This window comes from Mustela lutreola, chromosome 14, assembly GCF_030435805.1.
Source record: "Mustela lutreola isolate mMusLut2 chromosome 14, mMusLut2.pri, whole genome shotgun sequence".
NCBI classification, from domain to species: domain Eukaryota; kingdom Metazoa; phylum Chordata; class Mammalia; order Carnivora; family Mustelidae; genus Mustela; species Mustela lutreola.
The window spans coordinates 70,129,553-70,153,147 of record NC_081303.1 but is presented as its reverse complement, the minus strand read 5'-3'; the positions used below and the strand labels follow the sequence as shown (position 1 = coordinate 70,153,147).

Sequence of the window (23,595 nt, the reverse complement as noted above, 5' to 3'; positions counted from 1 at the left end):
CCAGGGGTACAGGTCTGTGAATCGCCAGGTTTACAGACTTCACAGCACTCACCAAAGCACATACCCTCCCCAGTGTCCATAACCCCACCCTCCCCTCTCCTGACCCTCCTCCCCCCAGCAACCCTCAGTTTGTTTTGTGAGATTAAGAGTCACTAATGGTTTGTCTCCCTCCTGATCCCATCTTGTTTCATTTATTCTTTTCCTACCTCCTAAACCCCCCATGTTGCATCTCCACTTCCTCATATCAGGGAGATCATATGATAGTTGTCTTTCTCCAATTGATTTATTTCGCTAAGCATGATATCCTCTAGTTCCAACCATGTCATCGCAAATGGCAAGATTTCATTTCTTTTGATGGCTGCATAGTATTCCATTCTGTGTATATACCACATCTTCTTTATCCATTCATCTGTTGATGGACATCTAGGTTCTTTTTATAGTTTGGCTACTGTAGACATTGCTGCTATAAATATTCAGGTGCACGTGCCCCTTCAGATCACTACATTTGTATCTTTAGGGTAAATACCCAGTAGTGCAATTGCTGGGTCAGAGGGTAGCTCTATTTTCAACTTTTTGAGGAACCCCCATGTGTTTTCCAGAGTGGCTGCACCAGCTTGCATTCCCACCAACAGTGTAGGAGGATTCCCCTTTCTCCACATCCTCGCTAGCATCTGTCATTTCCTGACTTGTTAATTTTAGCCATTCTGACTGGTGTGAGGTGATATCTCATTGTGGTTTTGATTTGTATTTCCCTGATGCCAAGAGATGTAGAGCATTTTTTCATGTGTCTATTGGCCATCTGGATGTCTTCTTTGCAGAAATGTCTGTTCATGTCCTCTGCCCATTTCTTGATTGGATTATTTGTTCTTTGGGTGTTGAGTTTGCTAAGTTCTTTATAGATTTTGGACACTAGCCCTTTATCTGATATGTCGTTTGCAAATATCTTCTCCTATTCTGTCAGTTGTCCTTTGGTTTTGTTAACTGTTTCCTTTGCTGTGCAAAAGCTTTTGATCTTGATGAAATCCCAATAGTTCATTTTTGCCCTTGCTTCCCTTGCCTTGGCGATGTTCCTAGGAAGAAGTTGCTGTGGCTGAGGTCGAAGAGGTTGTTGCCTGTGTTCTCTTCAAGGATTTTGATGGATTCCTTTTCACACTGAAGTCCTTCATCCATTTTGAGTCTATTTTTGTGTGTGGTATAAGGAAATGGTCCAATTTGATTTTTCTGCATGTGGCTGTCCAATTTTCCCAACAGCATTTGTTGAAGAGGCTGTCTTCTTTCCATTGGACATTCTTTTCTGCTTTGTCAAAGATTAGTTGACCATAGAGTTGAGGGTCTATTTCTGGACTCTCTATTCTGTTCCATTGATCTATGTGTTTGTTTTTTGTGCCAGTACCATACTGTCTTGATGATGACAGCTTTGTAATAGAGCTTGAAGTCTGGAATTGTGATGCCACCAACTTTTGCTTTCTTTTTTAATATTCCTTTGGCTATTTGAGGTCTTTCTGGTTCCATATAAATTTTAGGATTATTAGTTCCATTTCTTTGGTGGGATTTTGATAAGGATTGCATTAAATGTGTAGATTGCTTTAGATAGCATAGACATTTTCACAATATTTGTTCTTTTAATCCAGGAGCATAGAACATTTTTCCATTTCTTTTTGTCTTCCTCAATTTCTTTCATGAGTACTTTATAGTTTTCTGAGTATAGATTCTTTGCCTCTTTGGTTAGGTTTATTCCTTGATATCTTATAGTTTTGGGTGCAGTTGTAAATGGGATGGACTCCTTAATTTCTCTTTCTTCTGTCTGGTTGTTGGTGCAGAGAAATGTAACTGATTTCTGTGCATTGCTTTTATATCCTGACACTTTACTGAATTCCTGTATAAGTTCTAGCAGTTTTGGAGTGGAGTCTTTTGGGTTTTTCACATATAGTATATCATCTGCAAAGAGTGATAGTTTGAATTCTTCTTTGCCGATTTGGGTGCCTTTAATTTCTTTTTGTTGTCTGACTGCTGAGCCTAGGACTTCTAGTACTATGTTGAATAGCAGTGGTGATAATGGACATCCCTGCTGTGTTCCTGACCATAGCAGAAAAGCTTTCAGTTTTTCTCCATTGAGAATGATATTTGTGGTGGTTTTTTCATAGATGGCTTTGATAATATCGAGGTATGTGCCCTCTATCCCTACACTTTGAAGAGTTTTGATAAGGAAGGGATGCTGTACTTTGTCAAATGCTTTTTCAGCATCTATTGAGAGTATCATATAGTTCTTGTTCTTTCTTTTATTAATGTATTATATCACATTGATTGATTTGTGGATGTTGAACCATTCTGCAGCCCTGGAATAAATCCCACTTGGTCGTGGTGAATAATCCTTTTAGTACACTGTTGGATCCTATTGGCTAGTATTTTGGTGAGAATTTTCGCATCTGTGTTCATCAAGGATATTGGTCAGTAATTCTCTTTTTTGATGGGATCCTTGTCTGGTTTTGGGATCAAGGTGATGCTGGCCTCATAAAATGAGTTTGGAAGTTTTCCTTCCATTTCTATTTTTTGGAACAGTTTCAGGAGAATAGGAATTAATTTTTTTTAAATGTTTGGTAGAGTTCCCCTGAGAAGCCATCTGGCCCTGGGCTTTTGTTTGGAGATTTTTGATGACTGTTTCAATCTCCTTACTGGTTATGGGTCTGTTCAGGTTTTCTATTTCTTCCTGGTTCAGTTGTGGTAGTTTATATGTCTCTAGGAATGCATCCATTTCTTCCAGATTGTCAAATTTGTTGGCGTAGAGTTGTTCATAGTATGTTCTTATAATTGTATTTCTTTGGTATTGGTTGTGATCTCTTTCCTTTCATTCATGATTTTATTTATTTGGGTCCTTTCTCTTTTCTTTTTGATAAGCCTGGTCAGGGGTTTATCAATCTTATTAATTCTTTCAAAGAACCAGCTCCTAGTTTCGTGGATTTGTTCTATTGTTTTTTGGTTTCTATTTCATTGATTTCTGCTCTGATCTTTATGATTTCTCTTCTCCTGCTGGGTTTAGGCTTTCTTTGTTTTTCTTTCTCCAGCTGCTTTAGGTGGAGGGTTAGGTTGTTATTTGAGACCCTTCTTTTTCTTGAGAAAGGCTTGTATCGCTATATATTTTCCTTTCAGGACTGCCTTTGCTATGTCCCACAGATTTTGAACCATTGTGTTTTCATTATCATTTGTTTTCATGATTTTTTTCAATTCTTCTTTAATTTCCTGGTTGACCCATTCATTCTTTAGAAGGATGCTGTTTAGTCTCCATGTATTTGGGTTCTTTCCAAATTTCCTCTTGTGATTGAGTTCTAGCTTCAGAGCATTGTGGTCTGAAAATATGCAGGGAATGATCCCAATCCTTTGATACCAGTTGAGACCTGATTTATGACCCAGGATGTGATCTATTCTGGAGAATGTTCCATGTGCACTAGAGAAGAATGTGTATTCTGTTGCTTTGGGATGAAATGTTCTGAATATATCTGTGATGTCCATCTGATCTAGTGTGTCATTTAAGGCCTTTATTTCCTTGTTGATCTTTTGCTTGGGTGATCTGTCCATTTCAGTGAGGGGAGTGTTAAAGTCCCCTACTATTATTGTATCATTGTTGATGTGTATCTTTGATTTTGTTATTAATTGGTTTATATGCTTGGCTGTTCCCACATTAGGGGCATAGATATTTAAAATTATTAAGTCTTCTTGTTGGACAGACCCTTTGAGTATGATATAGTGTCCTTCCTCATCTCTTATTATAATCTTTGGCTTAAAATCTAATTGTTCTGATATAAGGATTGCCACCCCAGCTTTCTTCTTCTTCTTTTTTTTTTTTTAAAGATTTTATTTATTTATTTGACAGAGAGAGAGATCACAAATAGGCAGAGAGACAGACAGAGAGAGAGATGAGGAGAAGCAGGCTCCCTGCTGAGCAGAGAGCCCTATGCGGGACTCGATCCCAGGCCCCTGGGATCATGACCTGAGCCGAAGGTAGAGGCTTAACCCACTGAGCCACCCAGGTGCCCCCCCACCCAGCTTTCTTCTGATGTCCATTAACATGGTAAATTGTTTTCCACCTCCTCACTTTAAATCTGGAGGTGTCTTCAGGTCTAAAATGAGTTTCTTATAGGCAGCATATTGATAGGTTTTGTTTTTTTATCCATTCTGATACCCTGTGTCTTTTGATTGGGGAATTTAGCCCATTAACATTCAGGGTAACTATTGAGAGATAGGAATTTAGTGCCATTGTATTGCCTGTAACGTGACTGTTACTGTATATTGTCTCTCTTCCTTTCTGATCTACTACTTTTAAGGTCTCTCTTTGCTTAGAGGACCTATTCAATATTTCCTGTAGAGCTGGTTTAGTGTTTGCAAATTCTTTCAGTTTTTTGTTTTTGTTTTGTTTTGTTTTGTTTTGTTTTGTCCTGGAAGCTTTTTATATCTCTTTCCATTTTCAATGATAACCTAGCTGGATATAGTATTTTTGGCTGCATGTTTTTCTCGTTTAGTGCTCTGAATATATCATGCCAATTTTTTTCTGGCCTGCCAGGTCTCTGTGGATAAGTCTGCTGCCAATCTAATATTTTTATCATTGTATGTTACAGACTTCTTTTCCTGGGCTGCTTTCAGGATTTTCTCTTTGTCACTAAGACTTGTAAATTTTACTATTAGGTGATGGGGTGCGGACCTATTTTTGTTGATTTTGAGGTGGGTTCTCTGCACCTCCTGGATTTTGATGCTTGTTCCCATTGCCATATTAGGGAAATCCTCTACAATAATTCTCTCCAATATACACCTTCTTCTCCCCGCTTTCTTTCTTCTTCTGGAATCTCAATTATTCTAATGTTGTTTTGTCTTATGGTGTCACTTATCTCTCAAATTCTCCCCTTGTGTTCCAGTAGCTGTTTGTCTCTCTTTTGCTCAGCTTCTTTATTCTCTGTCATTTGGTCTTCTATATCACTAATTCTTTCTTCTGCTTCATTTATCCTAGCAGTAAGAACCTCCATTTTTGATTGCACCTCATTATTAGCTTTTTAAATTTCAACTTGGTTAGATTTTAATTCTTTTATTTCTCCAGAAAGGGCTTTTATATCTCCAGAGAGGGTTTCTCTAATATCTTCCATGCCTTTTTTGAGCCCGGCTAGATCTGAACTAGATCTGACATATTACCAATGTCTGTATTGACTAGGTCCCTAGCCTTTGGTACTGACTCTTGTTCTTTTTTTTTTTTTTTTTCGTAATGAGTTTTTCCACCTTGTCATTTTGTCCATATAAGAATATATGAAGGAGCAAATAAAATACTAAAGTGGTGGCAAAGATCCCAGGAAAATGCACTTTAACCAAATCAGAAGAGACCCCAAATCGTGGGGGTGGGGGGAGAAAGGGGATAAAAAGAAGTTCAGAAAAAAAAATTAAAAAAGAAAACAAATAAAAAATATTGAAAAAGAAAAAATATCTATATATTAGACTGGTGACAAGAACAGGGTCACCCACTTAATTTTAAGAGTATTTTGGTCTCTTAGAAGAAACCACATCCCAAAATTTTAAAGATTTATTTATTTATTTGACAGACATCACAAGTAGGCAGAGAGGCATGCAGAGAGAGAGAGAGGAGGAAGCAGGCTCCCTACCGAGTAGAGATCCTGATGTGGGGCTCAATCCCAGGGCCCAGGGATCATGACCTGAGCTGAAGGCAGAGGCTTTAACCCACTGAGCCACACAGGCGTCCCCCCTCCCAAAATTTTAAAGAATGAAAAACATATATAAGGGTAAACACAAGGAAGTGGAATATGCCTATAAAGATGAAAAAAAAATTTTTTTTGAATTTTTAAAAAAGGAGTTGATAAAGTAAGTTAGTTAGAGAATAAGGAAAAAGAAAGTGGAGAGAAATTTGCTCGGGCTGGAGACTAGAACAAGCCTGGAGGTAGATTTAGGGTATATTTTGTCCTATTAGAAGAAGTTGTACCCCAAATTCTTTAGAAGAAAAAACCCTATGTGTATACAAAAAATAAAGTTAGATACAATGAAGGATAAAATATGACTATAATAATTAAGGTTCAAAAAAGATTATTATTATTATTTTAATGAGAGGTATTGTTAAGATAAAACTAATTAAAATCACTAAAAAAGGAAAGGGTAAAAGTTTTAAAAAATTAGCAGAAGAAAAAAATTAAATTAAAAAAATTAAATTTACTGCAAGACTAAAGAATCATGGGGAGAAAGCCATGAATTCCATGCTTTGCTTTCTCTTCCTCTGGAATTCCGCTATTCTCCTTGGTAAGTGAAGTTGGTCTTGGCTGGATTTCTTGTTGATCTTCTGGGGAGGGGCCTGTTGTAGTGATTCTCAAGTATCTTTGCCCAGGGCAGAATTGCACCACCCTTACCAGGGGCCAGGCTAAGTAATCCGCTTGTGTTCACTTTCGGGAGCTTTTGTTCCCTGAATGCTTTCCGTAGAATTCTGGAGGATGGGAATGAAAATGGCAGCTTCCCAATCTCCAGCCCGGAGAAGCTGAGAGCTCAGGGCCCCACTCCTCAGTGTGCCCTCAGAAAAAAGTGCTCAATCACTCCCGTCTCCCCGGCCTCCGGCTGTACTCTGAGCTCACCCAGCCTGCAACCAGTTCAAGGTGACCCCAAGCTGAGAGCTCACTCCTCAGCTCTGTCTCTGTAGCCAGCTTCCCCACTCTAATACCTGCGAGCTCTGCAAGACTCAGACACCCCCGATCCTTCTGTGACCCTGCAGGACCTGGGGCCACGCTGCCCCTGTATGGGCTTCACCCTGGTTTAGCCTCTGGAGTGATGTCCCTCCATGGAACAGACTTTTAAAAGTCCTGATTTTGTGCTCTGTTGTTCTGCCGCTTGCAGGGAGCCGGGCCCTTCCCCCGCAGTATCTCTTCCCATCGCTTTGGATTCACTTCTCCACCGGTCCTGTCTTTCAGAAAGTGGTCGATTCTCTGTTTCTAGAATTGCTATTCTTCTCTTCGATCTCTTGTTGGATTTGTAGATGTTTTCAATGCTTTGATAAGCTATCTAACTGATCTCCTGCCACCTGATGTAGTCTCAGCCTGCTACTTCTCCACCATCTTGACTCCCAAGTGTCCTCTTCTTAAAACTGAATACTCTTCTTTAAAAATGGTCTCCTGGTTTCTGTAAGGGCCTACTTAGCCAGAGCGAGCCATTTTGTTGTTTTTGCAGTAAACTTAGATTGACCATGTCCCCCTGCCCTCTGAGAGGAACTTACTTAGAAATAAGTCTGGGAAACCAGTAAAATATGACTGACCAGCCCCTGAAAACAGAGCCCATAAACCAGGATGTGTCAGGTCAGGGGGAGGTAACAGAGCCCAGAATACAAGGATGAGTCAAGCCAAGTGGAGACATCCAATCAGGAAAGCACCTCCCTAACCACCCGAGAATGTAGGCCCTGCCTTTTGGGCACCAATTCTGACCAGAGTGATAGGCTAGTTCAAATAGCTACTATAGGGTGAATTGTAATTCAGTTGGCCACCTGTGTGTGGCCAGGCTCAACCGCATGACCTTTACTCTATAAAAGTTAGTCTGTGAGGCTGGGAGGGGTCGCCTCTTTGCAAGAGATGGCCCTCGCTGGTCAGTTTGATTCTCAATGCTTGGCGTGAAATAAAGCTTTCCTTGACCTTCACTTTGTATCAGTCTTGCTCCTTTGACCATGGACCCAACATTGGGGGCTCTCCGGGATCAAATGACGAGAACTGAGCCAGCATCAGAATTTCTGGGAAAAGCCTCCAGAGGTAAGATCTTGAGATTTTGTTCTTGAGATCCTGTCTGTCTGTCTGTCTGTCTAGATGTGGAGCTCTGGGGTAAAGCCCACCGGGGAGAAGCTGGACACAGCACTGCTTCCCAGGGCTGGAGTGGATGCGGAGATGCCCCATCCCTCTGGGGGAGGGGATCGCCAGGGGGTATGGGCCCTCTCAGGTGGTCAGGGGACTGAGAAAATCCCCACCAGTGAGTGTATGTAGGGGACTGAGAAAATCCCCACCAGTGGGTGTCTATAGGGGACTGAGAAAATCCCCTCCAGCGGCAGGTTGTGTTTTTGAGTTGGGATTATATCTTGCACACCTTCGGGCTTGACATCTGGTCAAAGAAGGCCACAACACAAAGTTTTCTTTGTCTTGTCTTTTTTTGTCTGTTGTGTTGTTTGTTGTGTTTGAAAAAAATGGGGCAAGCAGAGAGTAAGGAGACTCTGACTTTTATCTCTCCGTTCCTTTTAATAGATGTGGGGCTTCTCCCTTACTCATTTCTTGTGTTAATGGCTGGCTATAACTGGAGCCAACTGTGGTTGGTCTAACTTGAGACAGAGACTTTAAGGAATATTCCCAAGCAGCTGCCAAAACTCCCCTTGTTTCGGGAAAGTTCCTTGCCTTTTCTGGCCTGATTTGGACTGCCTACCTCCTCCCCCTTGCTGGCAGGAAAGCAGGGTGTCTGCTCCTCTCTTGGAACTGATGAGCTCTAGAACTGGGAACCCTTTCTCTGCCTTCTGGAGGCACTTTGTTCTTCTGTCTCTCCCTTCTGTTTCTGCACCAAGTTGGGTGTGACCTGCGTAACTGGCCTCTAGACCATCCTTGGTGCTTCCTGCACCCACCACAGCTCCTTCTCTCCTCACTGTCGGGAAACAAGAAGAGCAGCCCCTGGACTTAACACCCTCCACTCCGGATCTTCCCACCCGTGTCTCAGGTAAACATTCAAAGTGGAGTGGGCCCAGGTGGAATGTAAATCAGTATTTGAACTAAGTTAAGTTTGTTGGTTTAATTAATATAAACATGTTCTTGAAGTTACAGCAGTAAATTGATACTTCAAAGTTTACTGAAGGTCAAATAAGCTCATGTTATTTGTTAAAATCAATTGTCTGTCTCAAAGTTTTAATGGGTAATTGTTGAAGTAGCTTTCAAAGCCTTTGGTAACCTGAAACTTTAAAGTTTTGGTTGGTTGACAAATGGAATTAAATTATGGACATCTAGGTCTTAACCAAATAGGATAAAATGCTAAGTCATTAATTACTGGATGTAGGTTTGTGCTTTTGACTTCTTACTGCAAAGAAACTAAGAATATTTAAATCTGTTGGTAAACACGTTTTGTGCTTAACTGATTGGTAAATTTGCCATCTAAAGAATTTTATTGTAACAGTTCACAATTGGTTTATATTTAGTCTCCATTAGAGATTAAGGGGTTTCTAAGAGTACAAAATTCTGCTAAGTGTAACTAAGACTGATGGAAATAAGGGAAGCAACTCTCTACGTAGGAAGTAGGAGATATGTAAGAAAGAGATAAGGAATGGGAATACATTTTGTTAAATGTAAGAGAAGGTAATTTTGTCCTAAATGAAATGGTTATTTGGAAGAAAATGACTTGGGACAAAACCTGAATGTAAAGAAAAATTATAGAAGGTTTGTGAAGGAAAATCTTCAGGAGAAAAAATTTAGGTATGGTCATGACGGACTAAGAAAAAAGAAAGGAAAAGACACTGGTATAGAAAAGCTGGTTTTCTCTCTGTTTAAAAGGGCAAAGTTTTCTTAGGTTAATTGATCTGTTATGGTTTTCTCTTTGCCTGCTCAGAAAACCCAGTTTCTATGTTTTGTTTTATCAGGTGTTTAACATTCCTAATTATATTTAGGCATAAATATAACTTCCTAAGTTTCTTATAAACTTTCTAAGGTTTTAGCAATTGTCAGCAAGATTTAAATTGTAAATGAGATCTTTTTGACTCATAAGGCTTTTTCTTGATATGCTAAGTAACTAAGGGAGTACTGCTAAACCAATGATAAGCCCTGGGTTACATTTGGGTAAATGCTGTAACTACTCTAGTACATTTCCTAAGGTTTGAATGTTTTGATAAGGGTCATCACTTGATATTTAACCATATCTATTCTGAGTCCTTGTCATTTGTAATTGTTTTAATTCTCTTGTAAAATGAATTCTGCCTTAAAGAAAATTCATATGGGAAACTTTCAGGACAAATACAGGTCTTTGATATGTTGAAATCCTGGAACAGAAATGGGTAAAAATTTCCAGAAGTAGAAACTGCATTCAGACTAAACCAGAATTAGTAACATGGGACTAGATAAACTGAAAGATTGTAATGTTGTGTCTCTTAATGTTTTGTCTTATTTTAAACATGACTGGTTCTGTAATGTTTACTCTTCCAGACTAGGGAAACTTTTTCTTAAGTTATCTGTAACTTACAGAGATGTAAAAGTATTCATTTGCAAACAAATCAAAGCATTCAACTTTTCTCTCTATCTGAACCCTCTGAAAATCAAAAGGTCTCAGCAAGTATTATTTCTTCCATGGCAATCAGTCATTTGCATAAGTTCAATAAGAATCTGTTCTCCTTATAACAGGACACCATTAGAAACACTGGTTATTTTAGCAAGGCTTTGACTTTTCATATTTGAAAAGACTCAGATATGACCAGATGGCTTAAAGGAACTAAGGTTGACTTTATAAAACCTGGAGCTGTAAAGCCCTTTGGAACTGTTGACCTGATACCTTGCTTACAGAGTTCCCAGCAGCCTCACCAGGTGAGTAAAGAATGTTACTTCTTGGCAGGATACTTTGGGAACCTCAGGAAGAGGAATTCGCCCAAATTGACAGGTATTGCAGGCATGTCTGATGGCAACTATGTGGCTTGGCTTCTGGCCTGGAGAGGCTACTAAAAGTTCAACCTAGAGATTCCTTATAAGAAGTTCCAGCAAAGCAGATTCTAAAAGATCTGTATGATCACACTCACTGTTCTTGCTGAACTTATGTAAATAATTAGGCCAAGTTTGTTAAAACTGTACTTGTTTTTCAAATAAATTAGTCCTGATTTGGCTATCTCTGGAAATGAGGGTTACTTTAGAGAGAAAAATTGTGTTTTAACAACACGCCTTTATGGATGTTAAATTCTAGATTTGGTTGTATTTAAATGTTTGTTTACCTAAGCTAGACAACTTGAGGTAAACTTCAGAGGAAGATTTAAAATATTTACTAAAATGGGTTAAACTAGACTATGAAGGGGACTGGGCTAAGACTAGAACAGAAAAATTAATTCTTCCTCGAAGACTAGGAAGAAAATTGGTAAGCCAAATACATCAGGGCACTCATTTGGGGACACACAAGCTTAAGGAACTTATGGGCAAGCAGTTCCAGGTTTTTAAATTAGGGTGTATGGCTCAGGATGTGGTTGATAGATGTGCTCAATGTGGAAAAAACTAGAATGGGAAGAGGGAAGACAGAAAGAGGTAAGGAGCCAGGAATTTATTGGGAAATAGATTTTACAGAGATGAAAGCAGGAAAATATGGACACAAGTATATGTTAGTTTTTGTGGATACCTTTTCAGGCTGGGTAGAGACTTTTTCTGCCAAACATGAGATGGCAGGAGTGGTAGCTAAAAAACTACTAGAGCTTTGGGTTACCATTCACAATTGGGTCAGACAATGGCCAAGGCCATGGGCACTAATTGAAAACTACAGCGCCAGAGTTCCGGGCAAGTAGAGAGAATGATCTGGACTCTTAAAGAGACCTTGACAAAGATAATTCTGGAGACTGGTGGTGGATAGGTGGATCTCCTTCTCTTCGCTCTCCTCAGGGCGTGATGTACACCCTACTTAAACAAGGTGACCCCATTTGAAATACTATTCGGGAAACACCCCCACCCACTCTGCCCTTGGCTGTAAGAGGTTGCCCTAGCAGAAATGACTGATCACTCTGTACTCCTGTCACTGTAGGCATTACAGTCTATCTCAAAAAGAACCCATTCAGGGATCCGAACTGCCCACACTGAGAAGAGATGGATGTGGAACCACATCCTTACCAACCCAAGGACCATTGGATGCGCTGTTGCCAAGTGGAAAACTTGGAGCCTTGCTGGAAGGGATCTTTACTGTCATCCTGACCACACCCATGGCAGTAAAAGTAGAAGACACCAGGGCCTGGATTCACGCGGGTTATGTCAAACAAGCCGAGGACGAGGATGTCCCCCTAGAGATGAAAGCTGCTGCCAATGGACTCCACTGACCATGGATTAAAGCTAAGACTCAAAAGACTATGAGTTCATTGTTGCTCCTATTGTTACCTGTTTATGTAAAAGCTTCTAAGTCACCTCATAAGACAGAAAAGTATAGGTGAAAAATTAAATGAACGGAATTAAGAGAAGTGAAAAGGTTATACAAAACAGCGAATGGCTAACTCATCAGTTGACTGTGCACTAATGTTACTTTTTGGCCCCTGCATTATAAACGCCCTAATGTCATTTGTAAAAAAGAAAAAAAAATTAGAGCGATAAAAATGTTAGTTGTACATGCTCAGTATAACCCCTTACAACAGAAGAACAGAACTGGCTGAAAAGTCAAGGATTTGACTAATCTCCAAAGAAAAGGGGGGAATGTAAGGGCCTACTTAGCCAGAGCGAGCCATTTTGTTGTTTTTGCAGTAAACTTAGATTGACCATGCCCCCCACACACACACTGCTCCCTGAGAGGAACTTACTTAGAAACAAGTCTGGGAAACCAGTAAAATATGATTGACCAGCCCCTGACAACAGAGCCCATTTGCCAGGATGTGTCAGCTCAGGGGGAGGTAACAGAGCCCAGAATACAAGGATGGGTCAAGCCAGTGGAGACATCCAATCAGGAAAGCACCTCCCTAACCACCCGAGAATGTAGGCCCTGCCTTTTGGGCACCAATTCTGACCAGAGTGATAGGCTAGTTCAAATAGCTACTATAGGGTGAATTGTAATTCAGTTGGCCACCTGTGTGTGGCCAGGCTCAACCGCATGACCTTTACTCTATAAAAGTTAGTCTGTGAGGCTGGGAGGGGTCGCCTCTTTGCAAGAGATGGCCCTCGCTGGTCAGTTTGATTCTCAATGCTTGGCGTGAAATAAAGCTTTCCTTGACCTTCACTTTGTATCAGTCTTGCTCCTTTGACCATGGACCCAACCGTTTCCACGTGTTCTTCCTCTTCCTCCCACGGCAAAGAAAACAATCATTTTGTTTGCAACACCAGTTCTCGGAAGCAAAGCTTCAGATGAGTTCTCGTGGAGACTGCTGACTCTTCCTGACCCTGCTATTCTCCTGTATTTACCAGAAGGATGTGACCGTCTCAGGGAAGCCATCCTGGCAGGTTAAAAATATGACTGACAGCTTCTCTGGGCATCTGGCCTGCGCCCTTGCAGAGGCCTTGTTTTCCTGGGCCTCTGATTTCATTGTGTAGCATTTTTGCATTCAGGATTTAGCAGCTTCCTTTCCTGTATAGTTCCCATGGCTTTCCATGATACTCACATTTTATTTTATTTTATTTTATTTTATTTTATATATATATATATATATATATATATAGAGAGAGAGAGAGAGAGAGAAAGCAAGAGCTTGTGTGCATGTGAGCAGAGTAGGGGAGGGACATGGGGAGAGGGAGAGAGAATCTTGGGCAGGCTCCATCCCCAGTGTGGAGCCTGATGCAGGGGTTGATCTCACAACCCTGAGATCATCACCTGAACCAAAATGGTGTCAGATGCTCAACAGACAGAGTTATCCAGATGGCTCAGCCACCCCTATGATACTCACATATTATAGTCCCACAATCAGATTTCACACTCACTTATCATTATAATAAGGAATAGTAGTAATATGATTACTAGGTTATTGAGGGTTTACTTTATGCCAAACTATAGAATTAGAGACTTTCAGAGTATGAGCCATTCATATTTCTTCTTTTGTGATTTTCCTGTTCACATATTCTTGCCCATTTTTATAGTAATAATATATATCTATTTATAAATTACATGGTAGCAACTTATTTCCAAGGAAATAAAGATTTCTAGGTAAGCTATTTTACTACCTAATATTCTTTTTATAAAATTAAAATACAGATAAGCAAAAGAGATAATTAAGAACACATATAAACCTATAAACCACAACCAATGTTAACATTTAAAGGGTGCCAATCTGTGTTCCTCTCAGTAGCAATAGGTGCATGTATTTTAAAAATTGGATCACATGGGGGCATCTGGGTGGCTCAGTGGGCTAACCCCAGGGTCCTTAGATTGAGCCCCACATGGGGCTCTCTGCTCAGCGGGGAGCCTGCTTCCCCCACCCCCTCTGCCTGCCTCTCTGCCTACTTGTGATCTCTCTCTGTCAAATAAATAAATAAAATATTTTAAAAATTGTATCATATCATATTTTTACATGTTCATAAACACACATAGGCAGAAACAAATGCTCACTGTAAGCATGCAACTCAAACACTACAGACATATAAAGAAGTAAAAGTGAATGCTCCCTTTCACCACACCTGATCTTGTTCCCTGTTCTACAAGTAACTCCTATTGAACATTTGGTGTGGATTTGGTTCTAGACTTTTCTGAACGCATCTAACACATATTTATGGTTTTTTATGTTTTTTTAAAGACCATAAGTGGGACCATACTTTACATATGCTTTTGCAATTGGTTTCTTTTGATGGAGCTCTTTCTGTGGAACTTTTTTTTCTTTTTAAGGGTTATATAGTATCCCATAGTACAAATGCTAGACCATATTTTATTTATGTATGTATTTATTTGTTTATTTTTAAGATTTTATTTATTTATTTGACAGAGAGAGAGAGATCACAAGTAGGCAGAGAGGCAGGCAGAGAGAGAGAGGAGGAAGCAGGCTCCCCACTGGTGGAGCAGAGAGCCTGATGTGGGGCTCAATCCCAGGACCCTAAGATCATGATCTGAGCTGAAGGCAGAGGCTTTAACTCACTGAGCCACCCAGGCGCCCCCATATTAACCAACACTTCAAATGTCTCCAATTGGTCAGTGTCGTACACAATGCTGCAGTAAATAACTTCTGTGGATGATATCCTTGACAGCACGTGTGACTATTTCTGAATGATAAATTCCTAAAGTAGAATCATTGGCTTAAAGGATACTCTCCTGTTGTCTCTAAAAAAGCAGCTTATGTATCCTCCCAAGGTATATCAGAGTGCCCATTTCCTGGGACCCTTGTCAATGCTGGGCACTTTAAATTTTTAATTTTTGCCTATCTGACTAGAAAACACTCTGTTACTGTTCCCTACCCAGCGTGAATTTCCCCTAATTTTAGTAACAAAGACTGCTTTTGCTTTGGCAGAAGAGATCTACTGGCCCTCTCAGTCCATGTGGGTAGGTGGGTGGACTTCAAACCTGATTCCAGAGGATAGTGAGCGCCCAAGCTGGTCAAGTACATGCTGTTTCCCTAGAATTTAAATCTGGAACAGATTAGACTGGAGGCAGGTGAAGTTCACTCATCCCAATGACACTGCCTGAATGAGACCAACTTCCTACATCCTTAAATCTGCACTGTTTCTCATAGTTTCTAAGGTCTGTCAACTTCCCTTTATAGTAGATACTTTAAGTTGATAGACTCCTCCTATAATATCCTTTTGAATTGATGCCTTTTTTGGGATAGATCTTTGACAAACTTTTGTGTCCTGTCATTATCTGCCTCATCAGGCTTTTCTATCTCTTTTGGTGTCAAGTTTGAAAAATCCATTTTATTAGTATGTAACTGTACACTATATTTTTTCTACTTTTTGATAATAATTTATGTTTCTGTATATACATTCCCCCCTCTCATATCTAGCTTTTGGGCTTGCTTTCTTCTATCAGTTAGATAATTTCAGCTGGAAATAACAGGAAAGCGTGATTCAAATTGGCTTAAACAATAAGGAAATATATTATCTCACATAAAAAAAAGTCGAGAGACAGGATGTCTCCAGTACATCAAGTCTCTGGGTTCAGTTTTCTGCAACTCCCTAGGCACTGCCCTTGGGCTAGCAGGAAGATGAACATCATATCAAAAATCTAGAGAAAGAAAGGGACTAACTATCCATTCTATGTGTCTCTTTCTTAAGAGTGTTGAACCTTGGGGTACCTGGGGGTTCTGTTGGTTAAGTGACTGCTTTCAGCTCAGGTCATGATCCTGGAGTCCCAGCATTGTGTCCCATTTGGGATCCCTGCTCATGGGGAAGTCTGCTTCTCCCTCTGACCCTTCCCCCTCTCGTGCTCTCTCTCCCTCTCTCATTCTCTCTCAAATAAATAAAAGAAAATCTTAAAAAAAAAAAAAAAAAAAAAAGGGAGTGTTGAAACTTTCTCCAGAAAGCTTGGCATATCATATTGGTCAGGACTAAGTAACATGCTTAGTAACATGGGTTCTTAAATCAATCACTAGAACAGGGAATCACCCACCATAATCATTCTGAGAGACAACCACCTTGACCACTTTTTCTGTTTGTCTTAATCAGACTTGCCAAAGGCTTGCCTGTTTTATTAGTCCTGTCACAGATTTTGTCTTATCAGTCACATCTTTGCATTTTGTTTCCTAATGCATTGTTTCTTCTACGTATTTAGATTTAATAAAGGCCACTGCTTATCTTAATCAGATGGGTCAAAGGCCCATTTTACTGGGTGTAGATTTACTGCATCACTCATTTATTTCTAAACTATTTATAAACAAATTCACAAAGGTTATAACTTTTCCTCTTTTTGTTATTTTGGCTACATCCATTGGATTTTCATTATGTCTTCCTGTCGTTACTTGTTTACAGATGATCTATAACTTTAGTTTTCCTTTCTTCTTCTTTCATATATTTTATTTATTTGTTTGTTTGAGAGAGAGAGAGCAAGTGTGAGTGCGAGAGCACGAGTTGGGGGAGGGGCAGGGGAACGGAGAAGCAGACTTCCTGTTGAGCCGGCAGCCAATCCCAGGACCCTGAGATCATGACCCTACCTAAAAGCAGATGCTCAACTGACTGAGCCACCCAGGTGCCCCTAGTTCTACTTTCTTCTTAAGTTTGATATAGAAGGCTGTTGTATTTTCTTGGTTTGTTTTATTTCCAGGAGAAATAAGCATTATTGTCTTTGTTGTTATTTTCTGCTCTCATTGCATGGTGATGTGGTCTATGATTTTTCTTTTTTTTTTTTTTTAAGATTTTATTTATTTATTTGACAGAGAGAAATCACAAGTAGATGGAGAGGCAGGCAGAGAGAGAGAGAGAGAGAGGGAAGCAGGCTCTCTGCTGAGCAGGGAGCCCGATGTGGGACTCGATCCCAGGACTCTGAGATCATGACCTGAGCCGAAGGCAGCGGCTTAGCCCACTGAGCCACCCAGGCGCCCTGGTCTATGATTTTTCTGCATTAAATGTTTTTAAATGTATATGCGAAGGTAGTGCTTTCTTTCACTTTAAGATAATTTTTAAAATTTTCTGTTAGAGTCACACACACACAATCTGAATTATGTAACAGAACATTAGGCATATAATAAGAAATATCTGTTTTTTGACCTTTTCCTTGCCTCTCCTCTGTCCTGTTCCCCGGAAGCAATGCTTTTCAACAATTTTAACTATGTCTTCTGTTAATTTACCTCCTTATTCCCAGTGATATAATCTGTTGCTATTTCTTGATTTTTCAATATTAGGTATTATCCATCTGATTTCCTCCCATAGAATATGAAGACTAGTCTTACTATACCACAGTTTCTCACTTCCCACCTTCCTTACCCACTGCTCCAATGCAGCTTTATCACGATTTTATGGCTACTGTTCATTACCGAGACACACAGTGTTCTCTGATTACATTTCCTTTTCAGAACAATCTTTTCCTCTCTAGACATAATAACTGCTTCATTTTTGTCATTTGGTTAGTTGTCTATGTGTCCGTTATTAGCTTTGCCCAAATTTTTCAAAAACATTCTGAAACAACTTAATACTACTTCCCAAGTGGTTGAATGTACCAGGAAGTTTTTCACCTTTTCTGTTCTTTCCTTTTCCTTTCCCCTTCCATTCCATTCCCTTTCATTTCTTTCTTTCTTAAGATTTTATTTACTTATTTGAGAGAGAGAGAGAATGAGAGAGAGAGAACATGAGAGGAGAGAGGTCCGCGGGAGAAGCAGCCTCCCGGCCAAGCAGGGAGCCCAATGTGGGACTCGATCCAGAGACTCCAGGATCGTGACCTTAGTCAAAGGCAGTCGCTTAACCAACTGAATCGCCCAGATAACCCTTTCTTTCTTTTCTTTCTTTCCTTCCTTCCTTCCTTCCTTTCTCCCTTCTTTTCTTCCTTTCTCTCTTCCTTCCTTCCTTTTCTTTCTTTCTCATTCTCTCTCTCTTTCCGTCCTTCCTTCCTTCCTTTTTCCTTCTTTCTTCTCTCTCCCCCCTTTTTTTCATCAGCAAAAAGTCTCCTTTGGAATTCTCTGTTCTTTGGCACTAATTTGGATCGTTTGAGGTCTAGCCCCCCCCCCGAATTGCTGTTGTCCTGAGACTTTCCTGGATCTGTCTTTTGTATTAAACCTTTTCCCTGAATCTTAAGTCTTCCTATTTCTTGGTTTACTTCCTTGCTTGGCTGAAACACCTTTGTCAAGGCATCCTGAAAAAGGGGGCCTGGATGGTATATTGGATGCCGCTGATACCCCACCTCATACCTACTCAACTCGCCTTAACTCACCTGCACTTGCTAGCTTGTTCAATTTCTCTTGAGAATCTAACTATGGTGGTGGGGTGGGGCAGGGCTTATATAGGCTTTCCAGATAGCCTTTTATTTTCAAAATCATTCCTGATTTATATCTTGTGTTGTACTTAATTCCTCCCATTCCTGAACCTTTCTTGGGATCTTTCAGGAAAAGGATCTTCCTTCTTATTACCATTTTCCTCTTCAGGGAAATAAACTCAACTCCCTATAACTCAATTTTCTATAGCAACAGGACCAAGATTTGTGGTCATCACAGGACTTCATAGATATTAAACAAAATATTGTTGTTTAACGGTTCAATACTAGAGACATTGTTACACCTTTGTTTATCTTAATCAGACCTGTCAACGGCCTATTTTTTTTTTTAATTTATTTGACAGAGATCACAAGTAGACAGAGAAGCAGGCAGAGAGAGAGAGAGAGAGAGAGAGAGGAGGAAGCAGGCTCCCTGCCGAGCAGAGAGCCTGATGCAGGGCTCAATCCCAGGACCTTGGGATCAAGATCTGAGCCGAAGGCAGAAGCTTTAACCCACTGAGCCACCCAGGTGCCCCTCAAAGGCCTATTTTATTGGGCTTTTCACAGAATTAACATTTGATATTTCGATCAAGTCTTCTCTCTTGTTTGTCTTCTATCTTGTACCTTATAATCTTTTCTATTTGCAATAACTTTTGTTTTTTAATTTTTTAAGTGATTTTGTGTATTTATTTGACAGAGAGAGACACAGTGAGAGAGGTAACACCAGTAGGGGGAGTGGGAGAGGAAGAAGCAGGCTCCCCGCCAAGCAGGATGTGGGGCTCCATCTGAGGACCCTGGAATCCGAGGACCCTGGGATCATGACCTGAGCTGAAGGCAGATGCTTAACGACTGCGCCAACCAGGCGCCCTGTAATAATTTGAGTCTTAAATAACATCCACTTCCTTAATTCTAATACTTTTATATTTTTAAATACCAAGGAATATGTGCATATTTAAAATCATCTAAGATATTTCCCTCACCAGTGTAGTCTCTTTGTTTACTGTATTCCTGTGTTCACTGGAATTAAATACACCTTATTTCTCTCCTTTTATTTTTATGAAAACCACAATTTCATCAGAGTGTTTAAATTATAGTTTCTTTTTTTTTTTTTAAAGATTTTATTTATTTATTTGTGAGAGGGAGAGAGTGAGAGCGAGCACAGGCAGACAGAGTGGAAGGCAGAGTCAGAGGGAGAAGCAGGCTCCCTGCGGAGCAAGGAGCCCAATATGGGACTCGATCCCAGGACGCTGGGATCATGACCTGAGCCGAAGGCAGCTGCTTAACCAACTGAGCCACCCAGGCGTCCCTACATTATAGTTTCTATCAATAAGATTACTTAAGAGTTTTCATCAAACACCTTGTAACATAGATTTCTATAACTACTCTTAGTCAGATAAATCAAATCCATCAATTTATGGTTTCTACATATCCAGTGAAACCTTCTGTCTTTTTATAGATCATGCTTCTGCTATCATGTCTTAAACATTTTGTGTTTAAGTCCACAATCCATTTGGAGTTCTTTCTTTCTTTCTTTCTTTCTTTCTTTCTTTCTTTCTTTTTTCCTTAATAAGATGTGAGACTTGGGTTGGGTTTTTGTCTTGTTTTTCTTTTGTTGTTGTTGTTGTTTTGTTTTGTTTTGTTTTTTGTCTATGGAAAACCAATTGCTTTAGTAACTATTTGTTGAAAAGACTGCTTTTCCTAGGACAACCCTCTCAGGTCCACTGATAACTAGAACAACGCTCAGACTGGCCATACCACCCATGTGAAGAAATGGCCAAGCAGGGCAAAATAACCAAGATTTAAAGGATTTTCCAACTTTTCAGTTCAATCAGGGCTTATCCCAGGTGCACTTCTCCTCCTTGGGTGCCCCATCTTGTCCCTTCAAGTGGCTATGCTGGACAGAACAATTCTACTAAAAGAAGTCTAGTGTATCTATCAACTCCTAAGGGAGACTTAAGGGTGGGGAAACCAGAGTCACTCTCTGGAAGTAGGGCCAAGCCTGGGTAAGTGCTACTACTCCCAGCAAGTCTCAGAGAGGGCACAGGGGCTCTGGCTGTCAGTCACATGAGTTGCTAGGGCCACATACCAGGAAAAAGATGAGAAACTGAGGTGAGGGGCATCGTTTTCTTTCTTCCCAAGTCTCCCTGATCAACTATAAGAAACTGAGGTAAGGGACAACTTTTCCTCTTTCCTTGTATACCTGACCAGGATCTTTACTCCTTTACAATCCCTTCCTGGCATTATAGGCTACAGAAAGAGAATCAGACCAGTAAATCACTCAATGTATCATTTACTTAGATGCTTTCCTGGTTTTAATTGGACTAAGGCAACTCATTTTCTTTTGTTCTGGGGCATAGCCATAGTACAACAAGTTGGAGGAGTGGCATGGCCACCTGAGGGACTTTGCCTTTCAAGTTTCAACAGGGAAAAATGCAGCTCATTTTCTTTTGTTCTGATCTCAGCAAGGTAGGATGGATTCCAGACTTGGGTTGCTGTCTTCTGGGCCCCACCCCTCCTGGGTGGGGTGAAGAAACAAAGAACCACCACCTCCACATCAAAAGTAGATAGGTAAATGGAGTCCGCAGTGGAATTTTCACCACTGGCTCCAACTTTCCCCAGGTAAGATCAAATCCTCATACATGTCCCACCCAATGTTGGAACCTCTGCCAGTGCTCAAGGGCTTTACTCTCTGCATGAACAGGTAGTGCTCCAAGAGGGACCAAGTGGAGGTGCCACTATAAGACCTGAGATGAAGGGGTATCTCAAAGTTTTCCAAAGTTGGGTCTGTGAAATCAGACCCTCTCCAAAGCAGAAAAATGTGGGGTTCTGGCCACCGCTGAAAGATACCAGGACCAAGGGATGGATGAGTCTGTGGGTGGCTTCAGTTTCCGACTAGAGACCATGCTGTACTACCTCAAGACCCCAGCTGGGACCCTAATGATCTCTTTGGAAACTGGTATCGCCATCACTTCCAAGCCTGCATCATACAGGGACTGAGCGGTACATGGGGTCTTCACCCTCCTTCATTTCCCAGGTCAATGGCTATAATTGAAGCCAACTATGCTTAGTTCTGCCTCGGGTTGGAGACTTTAAGGAATATTCCCAAGCAGCTGCTGAAACTCTGTTTCGGGAAATTCCCTGTCTCCTCTGGGCTTCCAAGAACTGCATATTTCCAATTTGGTGGAAGAAAACACGGCATCTCCTCCTCTCTCTGAGCTGATGTGGTTTAGAACCGGGGATGATTCTATCTAGGTTTGCTGAAGATCAAATAAGTTCCCATTAAAATGGCAGCTAATCTTGTCTGTTTCAAAATCTTCCTGGGTAATTGGCAAGTAAGTTTTCTTGGTTGATAAATGGGATTACATCTGGGTCTTTTCCAAATATGATAAAGTGCTAAAGCTTTGATTATCAGACATAGGTTTGTGCTTTTAAAGGATATTTGGGTCTGTTGGTAAAAAATTGTGTCTAATCTCGTCTGTCTCAAAGTTTTCATGTGTAGTTGTTAAGATAGCCTTCAGAGTCTCTGGTATTTGGATATTTGGGTCTCTTGGTAAACATGATGCTGTCAACCCAAACTCAGGGAGAAAACACCAACAATTTTCTTATTGTAATCTTTTTTTTAATGTTGAGCTTTTTAAAAAGACATTATTGACTTGTTAATAAATAAATAAAATCTGACAAAATTTGTCAGAGAGAGAGAGTGAAAGACCACAAGAGCACAAGCAGGGGGAATGGCAGGCAGAGGCAGGGGGAGAGACAGGCTTCCTGCTGAGGAAGGAGCCAGATGTGGGACTGGATCCCAGGACCCTGGGCTTATGCATGACCTGAGCTGAAGGCAGATGCTTAACCAACTGAGCCACCCACATGTCCCTCTTATTGTATTCTTATGAGAGGCTCTCATTAAATACATAGCTACTTCCCCAGTTTGATCTGAGGCCAAGATCATTCTTAAAGACCCAGTTGCCCCCAGATATATGGAAAAAATGCAGAAGTTGGCTGTTGGCCCTGAGGGGATCCTAGAAGAGTTCTAACAAGCTGCCAGTGGGTCGCTTAGCCTCCCTAAGCTCTGGCCACTGTGGCTGCCCAGGACATAGGAAGTGAGAATGTCCCCAGTGGCAAAAACCAAGGCCCTGTAACCCTTGTCCCACTTGTGGAGGAGGACACTGGAAATCTGAATGCCCTCAGGGATCTCAGTTGATGAGGATTCAGGTGGCCAGTGCCCCTGATTGGGAATGATGGGACCCAGGTGTCTCCGTGGTGGCTTCTCCACTGAGCCACCCAGGCGCCCTATCAAGTGCTTTTTTGAGTTGAATACCATTATCATGTGACTTTTCTTAGTTAGGCTGTTAATACAGTGGCTTAAATGGAATACTTTAAAAATATTGAACCATCCTTGTATCCCAGGAATAAACCCTACATTGGCATGGTGTATAATTCCTTTTACATGTTACCAAACTCTATTTGCTAATATTTTGTTAAGGATTGTTGCATTTATATTCGTGAGAGATACAAGTCTGTGATGTGTGTGTTAAGCTTGTATTTGTTTTGCCCCAGTATATGGTCTATTTCAAATATGTTCCATGGGCACTTGAAAAAAACATGTATTCTTTGTTTGACTTCAGTATCAGGGTAATATTAACTTCCTAAAATGACCTGGGATGTGTCCCCTCTTCTATATTCCAAAAAACTGTGTAGAATTGAAGTTAATTCTTTAATTTTTTGGCAGAATTCTCCAGAAAAACCATTTGGGCCTTGAGATTTCTTTTTGGGGAGTTTTAAACTTATGAATTCAATTTTCTTTATAATTATAGGGTTATTTGGGGTGCCTGGGTGTCTCAGTCAGTTAAGTGTCTGCCTTTGGTTCAGATCATGATCTCAGGGTCCTAGGATTGAGTCCCATGTCAGGCTCTCTGCTCAGCAGGGAGTATGCTTCTCTCTCTCCTTCTGTGCTCTCTCTCTCAGTCTCTCTCAGTTTTTGTCAAGAAAATAGAATCTGTAAAAAATTATAGGTTTATTCACTTATATTTAATCTTGGATAAATTGTGGTAGTTTGGGCTTTCAAGGAATTGGCCCATTTGATCTAAG

General features: G+C 40.5%; 1 long non-coding RNA gene across 1 annotated transcript; it reads left to right on the top strand.

Annotated features, from left to right (window-relative positions):
• The first annotated feature begins 7,350 nt into the window (after nucleotides 1-7,350).
• LOC131814735 (uncharacterized) lies at nucleotides 7,351-12,915 on the top strand. Its single transcript, XR_009347428.1, has 3 exons — nucleotides 7,351-7,766; nucleotides 8,561-8,709; nucleotides 11,743-12,915. It is a non-coding gene; the product is annotated as an uncharacterized LOC131814735 (long non-coding RNA).
• Nucleotides 12,916-23,595: the final 10,680 nt, after the last annotated feature.